This window comes from Topomyia yanbarensis, chromosome 1 (assembly GCF_030247195.1).
Source record: "Topomyia yanbarensis strain Yona2022 chromosome 1, ASM3024719v1, whole genome shotgun sequence".
In the NCBI taxonomy this organism is placed as follows: Eukaryota; Metazoa; Arthropoda; class Insecta; order Diptera; family Culicidae; genus Topomyia; species Topomyia yanbarensis.
In genome coordinates, this window is record NC_080670.1 from 202,463,752 (window position 1) to 202,481,052 (window position 17,301).

The window sequence follows — 17,301 nt, forward strand, 5'->3', positions numbered from 1 at the left end:
CGTCGTTTGGCGTTGCTTTTTGCACCCTCACCTGGTGACTTCCTAGGTCGCTTCAGATTCGGCGCCGTCTTGCCCTTGTCACTGACCTTCGAGGGGAAATCAGCCGCCGTTTTGAACGACTTGGCTGCTCCATAGAAGGGAAGGCCTGGGTTCCTCTGTCGGTCTTCTCTTTTCCCTTGACGTATGCTTCCTGTTCTTGTCTTGCGACTCGAACAGCTTTGCGGAGCACCAGCAGGTTCTGTTTCAGATCCTTGCTGATGTTTTGTTTCGCATCTGCGAACTCGATGATGCTATCAAGTTGCTCCAGGTAGTGGCCCGTCCAGCGCGTTGGTAGGGCTATTTTCTACCACCGCTGGGGAGTCACTGGTGCTGTCGGATGTAGCCCCCATCGCTCCACTACCCATCCCCCTCCACTGGGAGGAGACCTCTCCAAACCACCTTCAGCAAAGGGGTTCGGCACCTCCGTTTTTTGTTTATTTTTGTTTACTTCGCTCATATTGTTCTCACGAAGTGCGCGAGAAAGAATGGTCCGCCACCCCTAATGAACATCTTATAATCCAAGAGCCTAACGATCTGTTCAGGGTATAATCCAAACAATATGTGGAATCGTTGGATTATATGGGTTAAAGTTCCTGTATATTTTTTTTATTAGAGACGCCAGAGCTCCGCAGTAACGTGGTAAGGGACGCTTTCTGTGCGGATTGCCCAGATACCCGACAGGCTCCATTAACGATCGAGCATCTTTTTCACCCCCTCGACCACTCATCCCTCGGCACGGGTCGCTTCACGCCTTGGACTTGGGGTTATGACCGTTGTTGCTTTACGTGATGACTACGGCCTAGATCATCACAACCATCCTCCTTTACCAGGGCTTTGGACCTGTAGCTCTGGTTCTCAGTAGTTCCAAGATCGCAGGTTATTACGGACATGCTACTGTTGGGACATTGGGACATGCTACTATACTATTGAGAGCTTTAAACGCGGGCGTTTTTTGCGTTTGGGTTTGTTCCAAAGATTTGAATCGGTAATTACCACCCCGCCTATTTTCAGGTGATTAGTACTATCCATACAACCCACGTGATCCACCGGACCTGCTACTGTCATTCGGCTCAATGCCCATTCGGAGGAATGACCTTCGGCCTACGATCTAATTTCAAAGCGACGACATATTTTCAGTGATGTCCGCTGCAACTTGAGGTTCAATCGGTCTATCTTCTCTCGCGTTATCGTACTCGTCTATGTCCGTCATCGGTAATGCATTCGTGCAGTTCCCGGTCGGATGAACCGGTTCGTTTCTTATTCTTACGAGCTGTTGCGGTATATTGGACTTTATTGGTGTTTGCTTCTTTATTGATAATGCGCTGCTGGTTGTAGGTTTGGAGGCACTAGACGCAATCGCTGTTGGGAGTACTAGTTGGTTTAGAAGTATAAAATTTATCAGTATTATTAGTAAGAGGTATTTTAAGTTGAACTGTCAACCAAGTTATACGAAGTTTGTGCACCGGAACCTTCTGAATGACACTATTGCTACCTTGGGCATTTGCACCTCAACCAAGAATTCACAAAACTAGCTGCATTCAAAAGTTGAATTTTATTTTTATTCGTGTCTTTTAACAATATACGTAACTATATCGTCACCCAAGACCCCAGAACAGATCCAGCAGCACTGGTTTTCATCCCGTTTGTAAATACACTAAGGTTTTTTAACATGGTGTTTGCAAGGTTTCTTACACGGCTTCTTTTACACGGTTTTCACAATTAGCACCGTTTTCGCAAAAATATTCTAAATTCTTTTAAAGGCAAAATATTTTTGCACGGATTTTGCAAATCTGCTTTTATTCCAAGTCTTTTTGAATGCAAAGAACTTAGAAGATTTTTGGAAAAGTGGAAAGTCGTCATTTTGAAAACTAAGACGCGACTGTCGGTTTCGTGGAATTCTCTGAAACCCAATCTATATGGGAATTTTTGCAACGGACTTGACGAATAGACGCCGGATATCGATGCCTGAGGCACTTTTGAAAACTCGGATGGCGACTTCCGGTTTAGTGGAATTGTCTAACCCTATAAATATGGGTATTTCAGAACTAACTTGACGAGTAAACGTCAGATATCAATGCCATTTCTGAAAGTAAGATACTTCCGAATTAGTGGAATTCTCTAAAACCCAATCAATATGGACATTTTTGGAACAGGCTTGACAAGTACATGCCAGATATCGATGTCTGAGGCCATTTTAAAAACCAAGATGGCGACTTAGTAAAATTTTCTATAACCACAACATGTGAGAAGTTTTTGGAATGGCGTTGAAGAATAGATACCGGTTGTCAACTTCGGAAGTTATGTTTTATTCCAAGAAGGTGACTTCTAGGTTAGTGGACATCTCATTAACTTTAATAATACAGTGAAGACCCGATTTTATCTGCCCCCAACTTTGCCACCCCCTCGATTTTGTCAGCCTTTTGACTCGATTGAGACGAACCAACTCAAATTTGAGTAAATCCCTCTATCTACATACATAAAAGTCAACGTTTGTATGTATGTGATTTATGGACTCCCAAGCTGCCTAACCGATTACCCCTAAAATTTTATACGTTGTAGACAATTGTAATGAAGCGTGTTTGTGTGGTATTGGTTGGGGATTATCTACCCGCCAGATGGCCCCAACGCGGAACAAAATGTGTTCTACTTCTATTTCGTTGAAAGTCGCATCAACGCGCGACGGGTATTAGCTAGTATCATATAAAAGTTTCCTTTTGTGTTACACTGGAAGACCCCCTAAAGGGATATTTGTACTGAATAATCAGAACCATGACGTCAGACTTCTACATATTTCTCCAACCGGTTCCAAAACACTCCATGTTTTTTGATTTATACATAATATCGCTAAGCAGGTAGTCGCCATTTTGTATTTGAAAATGGCTTCCGCCATTGATCTTTATCATGCGCTCATAAAGCCCGCTCTGAAAATTTGCATACTGATTGGGTTATAGAGAATTCCGTTAGACCGGAGGACGCCATATTGGTTTTTAAAATGGCGTCAGACATCAATATTTGGCATCTACTCATTAATTCCGTTTCAGAAATACCAATATTTTGTAAGTTTTAGAGAATTCCACTAAATCGGAAGTCGCCTTCTTGGTTTTCACACTAGCGGTCAGACACAGGCATTTGGCGTCTACTCGTTAATACTGTTCCGAAAAATTCATTGCATTCAAAAAAACTTGCTTAAAAATCGTCTTTTGCCTTCAATGTAACACGGTTTTTGGAATTGGCATGGTTTTTTTGCAGGTGTTTTTTACAAGGTACGTATCCCCCGTGTCAGAAAAGTTTAGTGTATTATGAACGTTCTTGACTGACAAAACTACCATTCAGAAGCTGGTTCAATATTGAGGTTAGGACTGGATCAAAGTAGCTCGCGATTGTGTTCACTTCTCTTAAGTCGTTTTCCATGGAACAAACCGGGGCAGTGGATTGCTCATTAGGTTAATCTGTACATTCCTATAAATTGACAGCGCGGCAACGGGTGCAATGAAAATCAAAACTTATGAAATATCATATGCAAGACGAAATTGTATAATGAATGGAACGATAAACCCTAATAACCACAGTGAACCGAGTTTATAGTTCTTCTTTCAGCGCCCCAAACCGCGACAAATAAAAAAAGGCAAATGCAATAAATGGGCCTAGACCAAATTTGCATAAATGTTTCCAACATATTGCATATTACGAGAAGCGAGCACCAACCAGGCTTGACAATCGTCGACTGGAGATTTGACAGCTTCACACAGAAATTGAGGTTAGCCGTAAAACTGGTTCAAAACAAACCCACTATCTCGGCAGAATTTTTTCCATCGCGTTCGATTCTTGTCTCGTCTCAGCAAATTATCATCAGGCGACCCGGTTTTCAGCTTCAGAGCAGATTGCCTCATACCGGTCCGGGTGCTGCCTGCTACACGGCCACTGGTTATACAGCGAGAAATGCAAAATCTGTCCCCGTTATCGCACGGTCCCCAATCGTAACCGGCTTGCTTCCGATCCATCGGAAAGTGAACCAACCACGTTTGACACTATCTGGTCTGATGCTTGCTCATTGGATTGGAGATTATAACCGATGGCCGAGTTTCTTCGAGCAAACAATGGAGGAGGAACGCGCTCCATTGACGGTTGCTGCTTGCTTAATGCGCGCAGTGGCTAACAATAAAGTGAAATTGAATAACCGGCGCGTAAATTCGCAATCCTTAGCTGGTTTGGGCATGGTTCACGAAGACGTAACTGGTTGCAACTAAGTCAAAATTACAGAGACGAAAAAATCCGTCAAAACAATGGGCCCTCTGCCCTCTTTTTTTCGAAACGAGTTTTTCCGTGTCGAGTTCCGACGCACTAATGTCACATCGAGATAGTTCCTATAAATGTACGAAAACTTTTGAGGGGCATCCCATCGTACTTCTAATCACTGTCTTTTTGCCACAAACTTCTGCTTTGGCCCCAACATAGTCGATTGCACAAAAAACCATTGTTTGGTAAGGGATTTACAGTTGCGGATTTGTACAGACTTATGATCGTTTTCCCTAATTGGTAAGAGAACACATACATTTGGTAAAACCAAATACAAATATGTATAATTTGTATTTGGTAAAACATTGTCCGCAATGCATTAAAATTGGATTTTGTGTGAACACGGCTTTTATTCTTTTTTTATTGAGAAAAATCGATCTGGCAAGGTATTTGTAGCAGTCGACGAAAAACTGTGTTCAAATATTCGTTCTAACAGGAAGGTTCCCAGATACTACTAGTGTCACATCAGAGTACTTTCGATGAGAAAAAATTCACGGAAAGTCTCTACAAATCCGTTGCATTGTAAAACTATCACGACTACTTAGTATAGTCATCTGATCTTCGTAGAAAACTCAAAGGCAGAAAGAACCTTCACGGCTCAAATTTCAATCTTAACGGACCACTTCAATATAAACTGTGGTGATTCTGTACCTGAATTATTTTATGTTTTACTCGTTTGTGACAATCTAAATTGCGTCCAAATTTCCTCAATACCTAAAACAAAGTGTAACAAACATTTAAAAATAGTCGTTGAATAAAAATACTTATCCGTTATGAAGATTTCCTGTCCGAAAAATTGTAAGTGCAGTTCAGATCGATTGACTATGGCGCTCTCTGACACTGCAGCTTTCTGGACTATTTATCTACATAACCGCATAATCCAAAACACTCAACATACCTTGATCCCTTCGTAGTAAGTAGAGGGAACTTTTAAAATCTACCGTTCCTTGAAAAATAGCACGGAAACCGGAATTACCTGTCCGGAAGTTTTTGGTAAACGCATGTTTGTTTACATGCACTTCGGCAACACTATGGCATACGCGAAGATTTTTAGTCACTATGTGATAATAAGCTAAATGTGGTCACAATTGAATATTCAATCTTTCGAATGACATATATGACAATATAGTCAAGTGTGTATGTGAGATAAATCATCGAGAGTGGATTTTATTCCGGAAGAAACAATGTAGGCAAGCATTTACCTCATTTTTATGAAATAAATTAATGTATACATGCCAGCATAATTGACCATTCGCTTTCGATCGTTTCTTACAGTGTGAAAACAGCTTGCATAAAATCAAATCCCATGGCCAGCTAGCTGTAGATTCGCTTGTTTGTTGATAAAAATGACATGACTTCCATTGACGTCAAGACCTATATCTAGCAAGCAAATTGAAAAGGGTTTATATGAATTTTAGGAAATCGATGTGGTGAAAAATAAAGAAATGCTTTAGTTGATTTTTCAAATTCAATCAAAGCGCAATGTTGAGTAGACAACGCGAGCACTAACGACTAATTTCTTCACTGTATGAAAACCGGTTTTCGCTGCAAACCAGTTTTCGGGTTGCTGGTGACCAATTAGCCGAAAACCGGTTTTCATCCAAGTGAAGAAATTGGCCGTAACAGTTGTAAATGTTACCAAAACAACAGTCATGAGTAATAGGTATCTTTTATATCTTTTCGGGATAACGGATCGTAAGAAACTAGATGAAGTACGCTTATGAAAAACTCAGAAAATGTTTAGTATGGAGGACAATGTATACATTTTACATTTTTGGCGTGGGTCGTCGCGATGAACATCGAAAAAAATCAGTGAAAACCTTCTATAAACATGGTGAATGTGGTATACGATTACGATTACGCTCCTAGGTCGTATGGTTTGCGAAAGAAACGTCAGAATGTATCACTTAGGTATGTATAATGCATATACTGAAAAAAAAAAAATATTTGTGTGCAGACAACCCTCCGGATGTCGCGTAGTGCACTGAGTGCAGAGTGTTCTGAAATTCAGGTAAAATCGTTATAAAAACTCAGGTGGTCACCTACGTAAAGATAATCGTGCGACTGCTGGGGGATGAGGAAGAAAGCCATTCTATTGAAATCATTAGTCGTTAGGAAGGGCTCAATGAACGTAAATGAAATCAATATTGGTTCCAATGTTCCATGCGAAAAGAAGTTTCTGTTTTCATAGATTTCGATCGAATGAATGAAAGTCCTCTGCAAGGTTCTTCAGAGTTGGCCACATAATCTCGAATTCTCACGAAACTGCCAAAAACGGTTCCAAGTGAAATTCATTTGGGTTTCTATACACGATTTTTGATGCAACTAGCCACATGAATCTAGAAGGATTATATACACGATATGTTGATGCGATATTATTGAATTTACATGAATATGGTTGAAATGACCCTCGAATTGGGTCAAATATTTGTATAAATCAGTAATCAATTATCGCTTGCAGGTGGTTTGGTAGAAATCAATTGATAATTGAGAAAACTAGAGACAACTCTGTAAGTAAAACGGATTTTTAGGGCGCAACTGACAGCATAAACAAATCTCTAAGCTGAGAAAAGGACCAACATGTTCGAGCGGAAGATGTTGCGAACCGTTTATGGTGAACTTCAGTGCATGAGCAAAAATATAGCCGTCTTTGTTACACATAGCGCTTTACATACTGTGTAAATCAAAAATTGGTCAGTCTTTAGTTGTTGTACCGAATATAGGTATACAACCTAACATTGCGTGCTTAGTAAAATAATACATAAATATCGGAATAAAATCGAATAGAACATGAGATCTAGAATATACCGTCAAAATCATTTTGTATTGCAAGACAAAGAATGTAAAACAGATGAAATATGTTCTTGGCTTCAACATGATGATGAATGCATGATTGAAATAATATTGCATCCGAATCGTATCAATCGCCGTTCATTGGACTATGTACATTGGAATGCATCGCCATTGGGCTATACATTGGAACACGTCGATTTTCTATTATAACAAACATTTTTAATAAACTGGTTGAATGATATAGGGTGAAGTGCCTATTTTCACCATACTAAGGAGGGCGCCTCACTGATTCATTAATTATTCGGCCTACAAACAATGGAATGCGTACAAATTGGCATCAATAGCTTTGCTTCGTTGCTAAGCACCAAGATAATAACATACAAGCGCTGAAAACAGTGAAATTCTCGTGTTTGAGCGCAACGAAAACACGAATCGAGTTCCCCTATTGTTGCGCTACCATTTGACTCAATGCGTTAAACAAAGATGGCAGACACTGCTCTAACCAACGGCTTCAAATGGGTAGCGTGATAATAGAAACATAGCAATAATGGGCTCATCACCCTAAATTATCCCTGGTTTACATCAGATTACTAGTAATCCTAGTAATCTAGTAATCCGATTTTTGGTTCAATTTTGAAGACGATTGCTTTGAAACTAGTTAGGTTCGCAACTGAATCAGTTTTAGTCTCCAGCAAATACTACATAATATATGTGTGGCACCTCCATGTGACGTTGGATAATAGCAAATGTCAAATATGAAGTTTGCATCATAGTAAGAACACTATTTTAATTTTCACTGAACAGGTTATGCATATGGGTGAATACAAAAGGACATTTACTAATGTAACCCTAGATTTTTTGCTCCGCGTGTCTTGTCAAAACCAACAGTGTTCCTAGTATACTTTCGCTGTCAGTATATTTTTTTCATTGAAGTGGTCCCTTAAATCAAACCGTAATTATCGGACAAAAAACTAGATTAACCTCCCAACCAAACCCCATCCGCAAATGCAAAATCCATCATCGCATTCTATTATGATGCATCACGGGATGGAATGAAATTCGAGTACCCGACCCGCATCATAGTGGCGAGCGGTTGTTGGATGTGAATGAAAACTTACCCTTTACAGCAGCCGGACGCCTACTCCTTCGGGTGTCACGTTCTGGCGTTTGCTAGTTTGCAACGTCGTCGTCGTTGTCGTCCTTCCTTCTGTTCTGCGGGTTACGGTAGCAGATTCTTCTTCCTTTCGGCTAACTTATTAGTTTGGCGACCCCGTCACCACGGTCCTCCTCACCGTTGCTACGGGTTTGTTTTGTTTTGTTTTGAAGACGACAACGGTACGGTTTTCCGCCTGCTGTATACACTCTCTTTTTTTCACTCTTCTGCTTACGGTCAATGTAAACCGGGTGGGCTATTTTTTGCGTGTTGCTTTTCAAACGAATCTTCGCCTAAATATTCACACCAACCAATACAATACACTGGAAGAAAACACAGGTGCTAAATCACTACAAGCGTCGGCAGCACACACACAAACACCCCGAGAAACGGGATGCGCAAAAACTAGTTTGGACAACCCTTTCAAACCGCGACTCGACGACGGCGGGTTGTTGTTTTGCTAAGGCTCTTCATCGCGTCCCAGCACTTTCCAACGAAAAGAAAAAAAACTGGCCCAGTCGGTGGTCTATTTAACACCACTACCACCACGAAAATACACCGACGACTGTCAGCTCGGATGCTGCGAAACGCTGACCATTTGTTGACGTTTTTGGATGCGACCGACGGATCGTAGAGACAGACAGAAATAATAAAACGATAACCTTCCGGAAGGGAGTGCGAAACTAAACAGAGAAACAAAGCGAGGGAACGACACTCACACGAGCAAATCGAACGGGGCGCACGTGTGGAACGGTCCTTTTGTTTTAATTATTGGATGCTGAACGGTCCGGCGGTCGCTGACCAAACTATACAACTTTCTTCAGAAAACGGGTTACTTTTTGGTATCGAGGGGTGGATTTTCATAAGCGGTCTATCGGGGTATGTTGACAGTTTTTGATAGCTGCGTCCTTTCTTAATGTCAAACAGAACCCGCTATCTTGGATCGAGGGATGCAAAACTTTGGTTGCATTGAATAGACCTTTTCAAAACACACAATGAATGGGGAGCCAAGAAGTAATTGTTTTACCTCTCTCTCTCTCTCCTTATTTTTCTCCTGGGTTCCTTTTTCACGCTTTTTATTTATCTGCCACTTCACTTCCACTTCAAGCAGGCATCAAAAGTGTGTGCGCAGTTTTTCGAGATCCCAGCCTCTCCACTCTCGCTCGGAACGAACTCACAAGTGCAGCGGCGTGCTTGTGTGAGTTGGCGAGTGAGTGAGTGTATTTTTCGAAACACTTGCTTTTGTTGTTTTAATTTGTTTTCAATTTATTTTCACAAAAAGCCTGTAACAGAAACGGGTATTTTCAAGATAATGATGAATAAAACGTGAAAAGAAATGTACGCGCAATTCTTTTGTCTTTGTTCTCTATTTTTCTCTCTCTCTCTCTTCCCCATGTCGGTTGCTGTTTGCTACTTTTCTGGTTGCTTCGATCGTCCGTTACTCCATCACTACTCGGGGCCGGAGTGTTGCCATCTTTCTCTCTTCCGCCCCGGCACCGTACCGAATTGGCTCATTTTTCGCTTATTATTTCGGTGTATGAAGCTCGTTCGCACCAGGTACAGGAAGGCAAAAATTGGTAATAAAAATTGTAATAATTTCATTACCTGATGCAGTGCGCACAGTCTTTTTCTATCTAGTGTAATAACCTACTATGAAAGCTAGTTTTCTACTGGAAGATGCCGTTGGAGTCGCGTACGGTCGTACCGTGTGTATGGGAGGCACTGGTAGGGGGTGCTTTTCCATTATATTTATACACCCGAACGCGACTCTACCCGTCAGCCAGTCCCAGTGCCAAGCGTGCACGATTTTCGTTCCAATGCGGGAAGGCCAAGTGCATGGATAAGTTGAAGGTACCTACAGTGAGGGACAAGGCAATATGGTTACTCTTTATAGCGAACTGCATAGTCGAGCCTTCGGGTGTTTACTTGTTAACAGGGGAACTTCCCTGGGGTTCCTAATCACAATTTCATCCTCTACTAGCCTTTTCTGGACAGTTGTGGCTGGCAGATAATTTAAGCTGAACTCATCGATCCATATTGAAAAGCCGTTTTATGTGAGCTATCATCCTTGGTGGTAGTTTTACGGTGGCGTCCAGTCGCTTCACGTGACTTCGGGTCACGAAGAGCATTCAAAACAAAAATTTCCGGTCTTACTAGGAGATGAGCAGCATCGTCTCGCGATCTTCCTATTTTCGCCAGCATCTTGAGCGAAATCCGTTTCTTTCCAGAGAGCTGGAATCTTTGATCCAGTTTTTTTTACAAGCCTCTAACAAAATTGGTGAAAATTGGTTTTTGATGCAGTTGCTTGAAAATAGAGTAGTATAATTGCAATAGTCTTTTAGAAGTTAAAATCTGATTAGAACACGAAACTGGTTTTAATTTAATGTTACCTAGTTCTGATAACGTTCATTTATTTTTCCTGACTCAAAGTAGGCAACGCTCATTGACCCATCCGCAGTAGTGTTCGCCGCTAGATGGCATCAATTTATCCGTGAGTTAGAGGTGAATAATTCAAAAATTACAATGACAGTATAATTTTGTCCGACACTGTACACATTCATATAGGTACATTTTTTTACGGGAAAACATTAAACTACGGTCGTAATGTCATTGAGATGCGTGTCCCTCGCCGCCTCCACCCGCACAAGCACAAGCAGATCGGTGGCGCAGCATGTGCCTGTGAGTGAGAGTCATAGCATATATAATATTTACCCATCCAAACAATTGGAGAAGTTTCACTTTCGGGCGTTTATCTGTAACAGTTTACCTCGGCTGAATACATCCGCCCGCACGGTTGCCCGCCAACGAGAGTTAGTGCGTGCGACGTGAACTTATCATACTTTTCCTATTGTTTTGCGTGGGTCCGATGACAATGGCGGTGGCGGTGATGACGAAAGGCGGAGAAAGCTTCGCTGAACTTTTGCCAGGTGGGACACGTGATCGTGGGTATGATTGTTGTTTGTTCACGTGCAGAGAAGCTTTGATGTAGCAGAATAATAAGCGTGATTTCAGGAATAATATTTTGCAATCCCAAATTTAATATTGAACGGTACATGTTTGTTCCGTGAAATATCGGTTTCAAAGTCAAATGGAGTACAAATTCCCCTTGGTCCGCTGTCTCTGGAGTTTGACGTTTAACCCAGAAAAAAAACCAATAGCACATACTGTATGTGTTCAAGTATCCAGTTGTCACTGGCTTTTGGATGGCTGCGATGCGCCAAGTAGTCATCATGCCGTTTCGCAGTAATGACCCTTACATTAAGTACCACTTGAGTTCTTGGACTTTTGGAAACATCGTACATCTTGAATTCGTGGGCTTTGGATATCTGAGATTTGGATTCTTGTCTTTGCAGCACTTGAAAACTTGAACTCCCGAGGCCTCTTGAATACTTGAATTTTGGACACTTCTAGTGGTGGGTTTCGGGTTACCGATCCTCTGTGATACTGAACTCCAGGTTTGGACTCGGTGGCACTTGAGCTTTTGAATATCCGGGTTCCTCGACTCCTAAATACATACAATTTTAGATTTCCGAACTCTCCAAGAGTACGTAATTATGGATTTACAGGCTTCTAAAATAAGAATTCTTGGACTTGGAAAGTAGAACGCTTGAAATTCCGAACTCGTACCCAATCAGACTTTGGATACCTTCTGTATATTTGAATTTCCGGTGCCTGAGATTTTTTGAATCTTCCGTTTTTGGACTTTTGAATACCTGAATTTCCGACTCGCGGAGGCCCTTTATACTTGAACTACAAGTACAACTTCTGGATTCTTGAACTCTTGGAATCATAGAATCTAAAATCTCAAATCCCCTCCTCCCCCAGGAGTCAACTACATGCCATCGTGGTTGCGTGGACACTTAGACTTCTGAGATTTGGATTCATGAACTCTATCAGTACTTGGAAACGTAAACTCCCGAACGCTTGAAATTCTGAATTCTGGATATTCGATTTCCCGGAGTCTTTGATTTTTAAAATTATGCCTCTCGAATTACCGGCTTTCGGAAGCTTGAATTCTGAGAGTCCGGAGCTCTGCGATCCTGAACACTCGCAACCGAACTTTTGGATTCTTGTACTTTTGAGATTTAACTTCTTAAGATACCTTGTAATTCCCGACTCTTGACATTTCGGGACTCTTCAAATCTTGTTCTATTAAATGCTCGGGCATCCCGGAAGTTTCCTTTTTCAAACTCTTGAGTTCTTGTAGGTCACCTGAAATTAAAACCATCTTGTTATTGGAGTCATGGATTTTGGGTTTCCGAATGTCAAAGATCTTGAGCAGCTTTGGAATTTTGTACATTTGAGCCAAGGAATTTGTAAAATGTTGAACTGATGCCTGATACTTGAACTCTTTTCTATCGATTTTGATCAGCTATTTTTGTCAATACGGACTTGTTATTAATCAAAACAACCAATTAAAACCGATTTAGCGCAACTTTGTTGGAGGCCTGTTCAATCCCTGAATTTCCAATCTATGAGATTCGGGGATTTTGTGCTTCCAGACTTCTGTGACCTTGAACTCCTGATGGGTTGGAGACTTTGTTACTTGCACTCGTGTGCATCTGGATTCTTGAACTCTCGGCATCTTGGATACTTGGACATCTGAGATTTAAATTCTTGTGTATCTTAGACTCTTGAAAACAAACTTCTGAGCGATTGGGTCATCAGGCTTTCGAGTCTTAGGATACATAAATTTCCGATTCTTGGCCTTTCAGGCTAATGAAATCTTGTTTTGTTGGATACTCGAGTTCCCAGAAGTTAGGGTTTTAAAACTAGACTACTTGGAGGACGACTCGCGACTCCTGAAGTCATGAACTTCACATGCTTCAAGTCGTGAGTTTTGGGCCAGTGGATCCCTGAGCGTGGAAAACAGAGCCGTTTGACCAAATTCATCGGTTCTGTAATGTAAGGAAAGGAAGAGAGTAAAGGCCCGAAAGTGAACCGAAAATATTACAAGCCAACTTTTTAAACGAATTTCAATAACTGCACTTCGTATATCTTGGACCAGCAGGCTGGGGCACGTTGATACTCGAACTCTTGCGCTTCTGGATTAGTCGACTCTTGCAAACAGAATCTTAGACTTACAAACTCTTCAAGAGTCTATAATTATGGACACTTCGGTTTTCCAAATTTGGATTCTTGGACTTCTCGAGGACCTGAAAACATGAACTCCAGAACGGTAGTCATTCGAACTCTGGATATATTACTCGGGCTCCAGGAACCTACCATTTTTAGAATCTCGGGTTGCTGAAAACTTGAATTGCCGACATTCAGAATCGTGGATTTTGGGTTTCCGGACCGGTGTGATTCTGAAATCAGGGAGGCCTGAACTCTTTTACTTTTGGAAGAATCTTAAATTTTTGAACTCTCGGATTCAAATACTAGGCATCTTTCATTCGTGGACTCTTGGACATCTGGGATAGGGATTCTTAAGCTCCTTCAGTAATTGGAAACGTGAACTCTCGAACCCATGAATCCTCAATCATTTTGAGACACACATGCTTGTATTTCAGAATTTTCGAGTTGCGGGAGTCTGTGATTTTTAGAACCGTATTTTACGAGGTCTCATGAACTATCGGCTCTCAAAATCGTGGATTTTGGGCGTCCAGAAGTCCTCGAGGCTTGCACTGTTGTTCTATAGGATATTCCGGTTTGCAAAACTTTGGGTGTTGCAAAACTTGGAAGAAAATGGATTTTACGATCAACCTACTTACCTTACCGTTCAGGCTAGAGCTGTATGCAGAAGCCGTCTCCACTCCACTCGGTCCATTGCTGCTTGTCGCCAGCCTCGCAGTCTTCGAAGAGTCCGCAGATCGTCCTCTATCTGGTCGATCCACCATGCTCGCTCTGCACCCCGTCTTCTTGTTCCTGTAGGGTCGCCCTCAAGAACCATTTTCACTGGGTCATCGTCCGACATTCTTACGACGTGTCCAGCCTATTTTTGCGGTATGCGCAATGGATGGTTCTTCCAGCAGCTGATGCAACTCTTGGTTCATTCGCCTGCGCCACGTTCCGTCTTCCATCTACACGCCACCATTGACGCAACACCTTTCGTTCGAAGTCTCCAAGAGCGCGTTGGTCCTCCACGAGCATAGTCTAGGTCTCGTCGCCGTAGAGGACCACCGGTCTAACCAGCGTCTTGTAGATAATCAACTTCGTGCGGCGGCGAATTTTGTTCGACCGAAGCGTCCTCCGGAGTCCAAAGTAGGCACGATTTCCTGCCAAGATCCGTCTCTGAATTTCTCTACTGGTTTCATTGTCAGCGGTGACCAGTGAGCCCATATACACGAATTCGTCGACCATCTCGATTTCGTCACCGTCAATCCGAACTCGGGATGGGAGGTTCACATTATGGTCTCTAGAGCCTCTTCCTCTCATGTATTTTGTCTTCGGGACGTTGATGGCAAGTCCAATCCTGCTGGCTTCAGCCTTCAGTCTGATGTACGTTTCCGACATTGCCTCCAGGTTCCGTGCCATTATGTCAATGTCGTCGGCGAAGCCAAGAAGCTGGACGGACTTCCTGAAGATCGTGCCACTCGTGTCTATCCCCGCTCTTCTTATTACATCCTCTAACGCAACGTTGACCTTGCCGTAACCCTCTTCGAGATTCAAAGGGACTCGAAAGTGTCCCTGATACTCGAACAACGCACATCACCTGATCCGTCATCGCGTTGACTAATCATGTTAGTTTATCCGTACTCGTGCATTATCTGCCATAGCTGATCTCGATCGATTGTGTCAAACGCCGATTTGAAATCGATGAACAAATGATGTGTGGGCACGTTGTATTCGCGACACTTCTGCAGAACCTGTCGAATCGCGAATATTTGGTCCATGGTGGCGCGGGAACTCATGAATCCCGCTTGGTAGTGCCCCACGAACTTCCTTGCAAATGGTGACAATCGACGGCAAAGAATTGGGGAGAGGACCTTGTAGGCGGTGCTAAGTAGTGTGATCGCGCGGTGGTTGCAGCAATCTAACTTGTCACTGTTTTTGTAGATTGGGCAAACGACACCATCCATGCACTCCTCTGGAAGAATCTCCTCCTGCCAAATTTTAGCAATTACCCAGTGCAGCGCTATAGCCAGTGTTTCACCATTGTATTGGTGAAACACTGGCTAGAGTTGATCTACACCGACAGATTGGTTGTTTTTAGCCGACCGATCTTCTCCTTGACTTCTTGGAGATCAGGGGCCGCCAACCTATCGTCTTCTGCGCGTGCTCCAAGATCCGTTGCCATACCGCCTTCGTCCTCTGCTGCTTCACCGTTAAGGTTCTCGTCATAGTACTGCTTCCACCTCTCAATCACCTCACACTCGTTCGTAAGCAGGTTTGCCGTCTAAGTCCCTGCACATATCGGCGAACTGTGCCGCTTCTCGTAGAACTTCCGTGTGTCGTTTACGCGGTACAGTTGTTCCATCGCTTCGCGATCTCGTTCATCCTGTTGGCGCTTCTCGCTCTCCGGAGGACCGAGGTTTGCCTGTTCCGTGTTTGTTTGTATCGCTCCACATTCTGTCTCGTTCCGTGCTGCATTCTTCTCCTCCATTAACTGCTTACATTCGTCATCGAACCAGCCGTTTCCTCGATTCGGAATCGCTGTACCTAGTGCCGCTATAGCAGTACTTCCTATGGCGGAACGGATCTCCCTGCAGCCATCTTCAAGAGTAGCTGAGCCCAGCTCTTCTTCCGTGGGTTCCAGCCGCTGTGCATAGTCTTGGGCAACCCCGGCGTCCCGAAGTTGCACGATGTTGGGCCTACCGTCGAGAGTTTTGAGCGCATGCATACTGCAATTGGGTAATGGTCCGAATCTATATTCGCACTGCGGTAGGCACAAACGTTAGTGATATCAGAGAAGAATCGCCCGTCGCTTAGAACGTGATCGACTTGGTTTTCGGTGCGTTGGTCAGGTGAGCTTTAGGTAGCTTTGTGGATATCTTTGCGGGAGAAGAAGGTACTTCGGACTACCATGCCACTACCAAGCAAAGTTCCTGCAGTGCTACGACTTCAAAGTAACGTGGTTGAAGTTCGTTGTAGATTATCCTGTCGAAAGTTGGAAAGCAGAGTGACCTGCAGTTCCATGTTCCGAGTTTCCAATCGTAGTCTTATTTCGTCGGGTAAATCTTTGCCGGTTGTTCCGATTCGTATTTTCTTCTGCATTGTTCGTAACGGTTAATTTTGAAGGGAGGCTTGTTAGGCCTTCCCCAACCCCCTGTCTCGCCGAAGAACCATCGTGTCAGCTCTGTTTAGAGTCCCACGCGGACACGAGGATGATACATCAGCCGCCCTCCTAACATGGAGAACAGACGCTGTTTTGAGCCGCCCCCAACATGGGGAACAGACGCTCGGATGGACTCACCTCCCAAAAGAGAAGCCCCCCTTCCCTGTCAGCATACGACCGTTGTCCCACCGGCGTTGGTTATCCGATCTTTTCTATGGTTACTCGTACCCCAGCTGGCACCGCGGGGAGGTAGGGATAGGAGTTACTGGACAAGAGAATAAGGAAGAACCACTGTGGTGAACCACCGGGTCTATATTACGCATTGCCCAGTTATTTACCTTGAGCCACCAGACACGCTTTATACCATGAGATGTTTCCTTGCTCATCGAGTTTCTTCTTGAAAATCCAGCGGCAGCCCACAGGTTTACAATTTAGTGGTAGATTTACGATATCCCAGGTGTGGTTTGCTTTGAGTAAGACAAATTCCTCGTTCATTGCGCGCTTCCAATGAACACGTTCAGAACCATCCAGCGCCTCTTCAACAGTCCGTGGTTCGCATGTTCCCTGATTAACCATCTTGATAGCTTCTGAATATTTAGGCGGTGGTACACCTTTAGTTGCTCGTTTTGAAACTCGCATCGCGATCAAAGATGGTTCAATCGTTACGTTTCGGGGATATTTGTTGTTGTTCTCCTCAGTGAGAGTTTCGTCATTAGGATCTTCATTCGTTTCAGTGTCGGATTTAACTTCTTCATCCAACTGTGCTGGCTCATCGAGAACGTCCCTTCCAACAAAGGGAAAA

At 43.1% G+C, this 17,301-nt stretch overlaps 1 protein-coding gene across 6 annotated transcripts in view; it reads right to left on the reverse strand.

Annotated features, from left to right (window-relative positions):
• LOC131688505 (protein FAM107B) overlaps positions 1 to 17,301 on the reverse strand; it is a 122,904-nt gene that overhangs the window by 100,818 nt on the left and 4,785 nt on the right. For 3 of the 6 annotated variants that reach the window (XM_058972827.1, XM_058972819.1, XM_058972802.1), the window contains exons 2-3: positions 9,309 to 9,564; positions 8,247 to 8,604 (exon numbers count right to left, since the gene is read on the reverse strand). The gene's annotated coding sequence lies outside the window, so the exon portion shown is untranslated. The remainder of the gene's footprint in view (positions 1 to 8,246; positions 8,605 to 9,308; positions 9,565 to 17,301) is intronic. The other 3 variants (XM_058972846.1, XM_058972837.1, XM_058972810.1) reach the window with 1 other exon arrangement.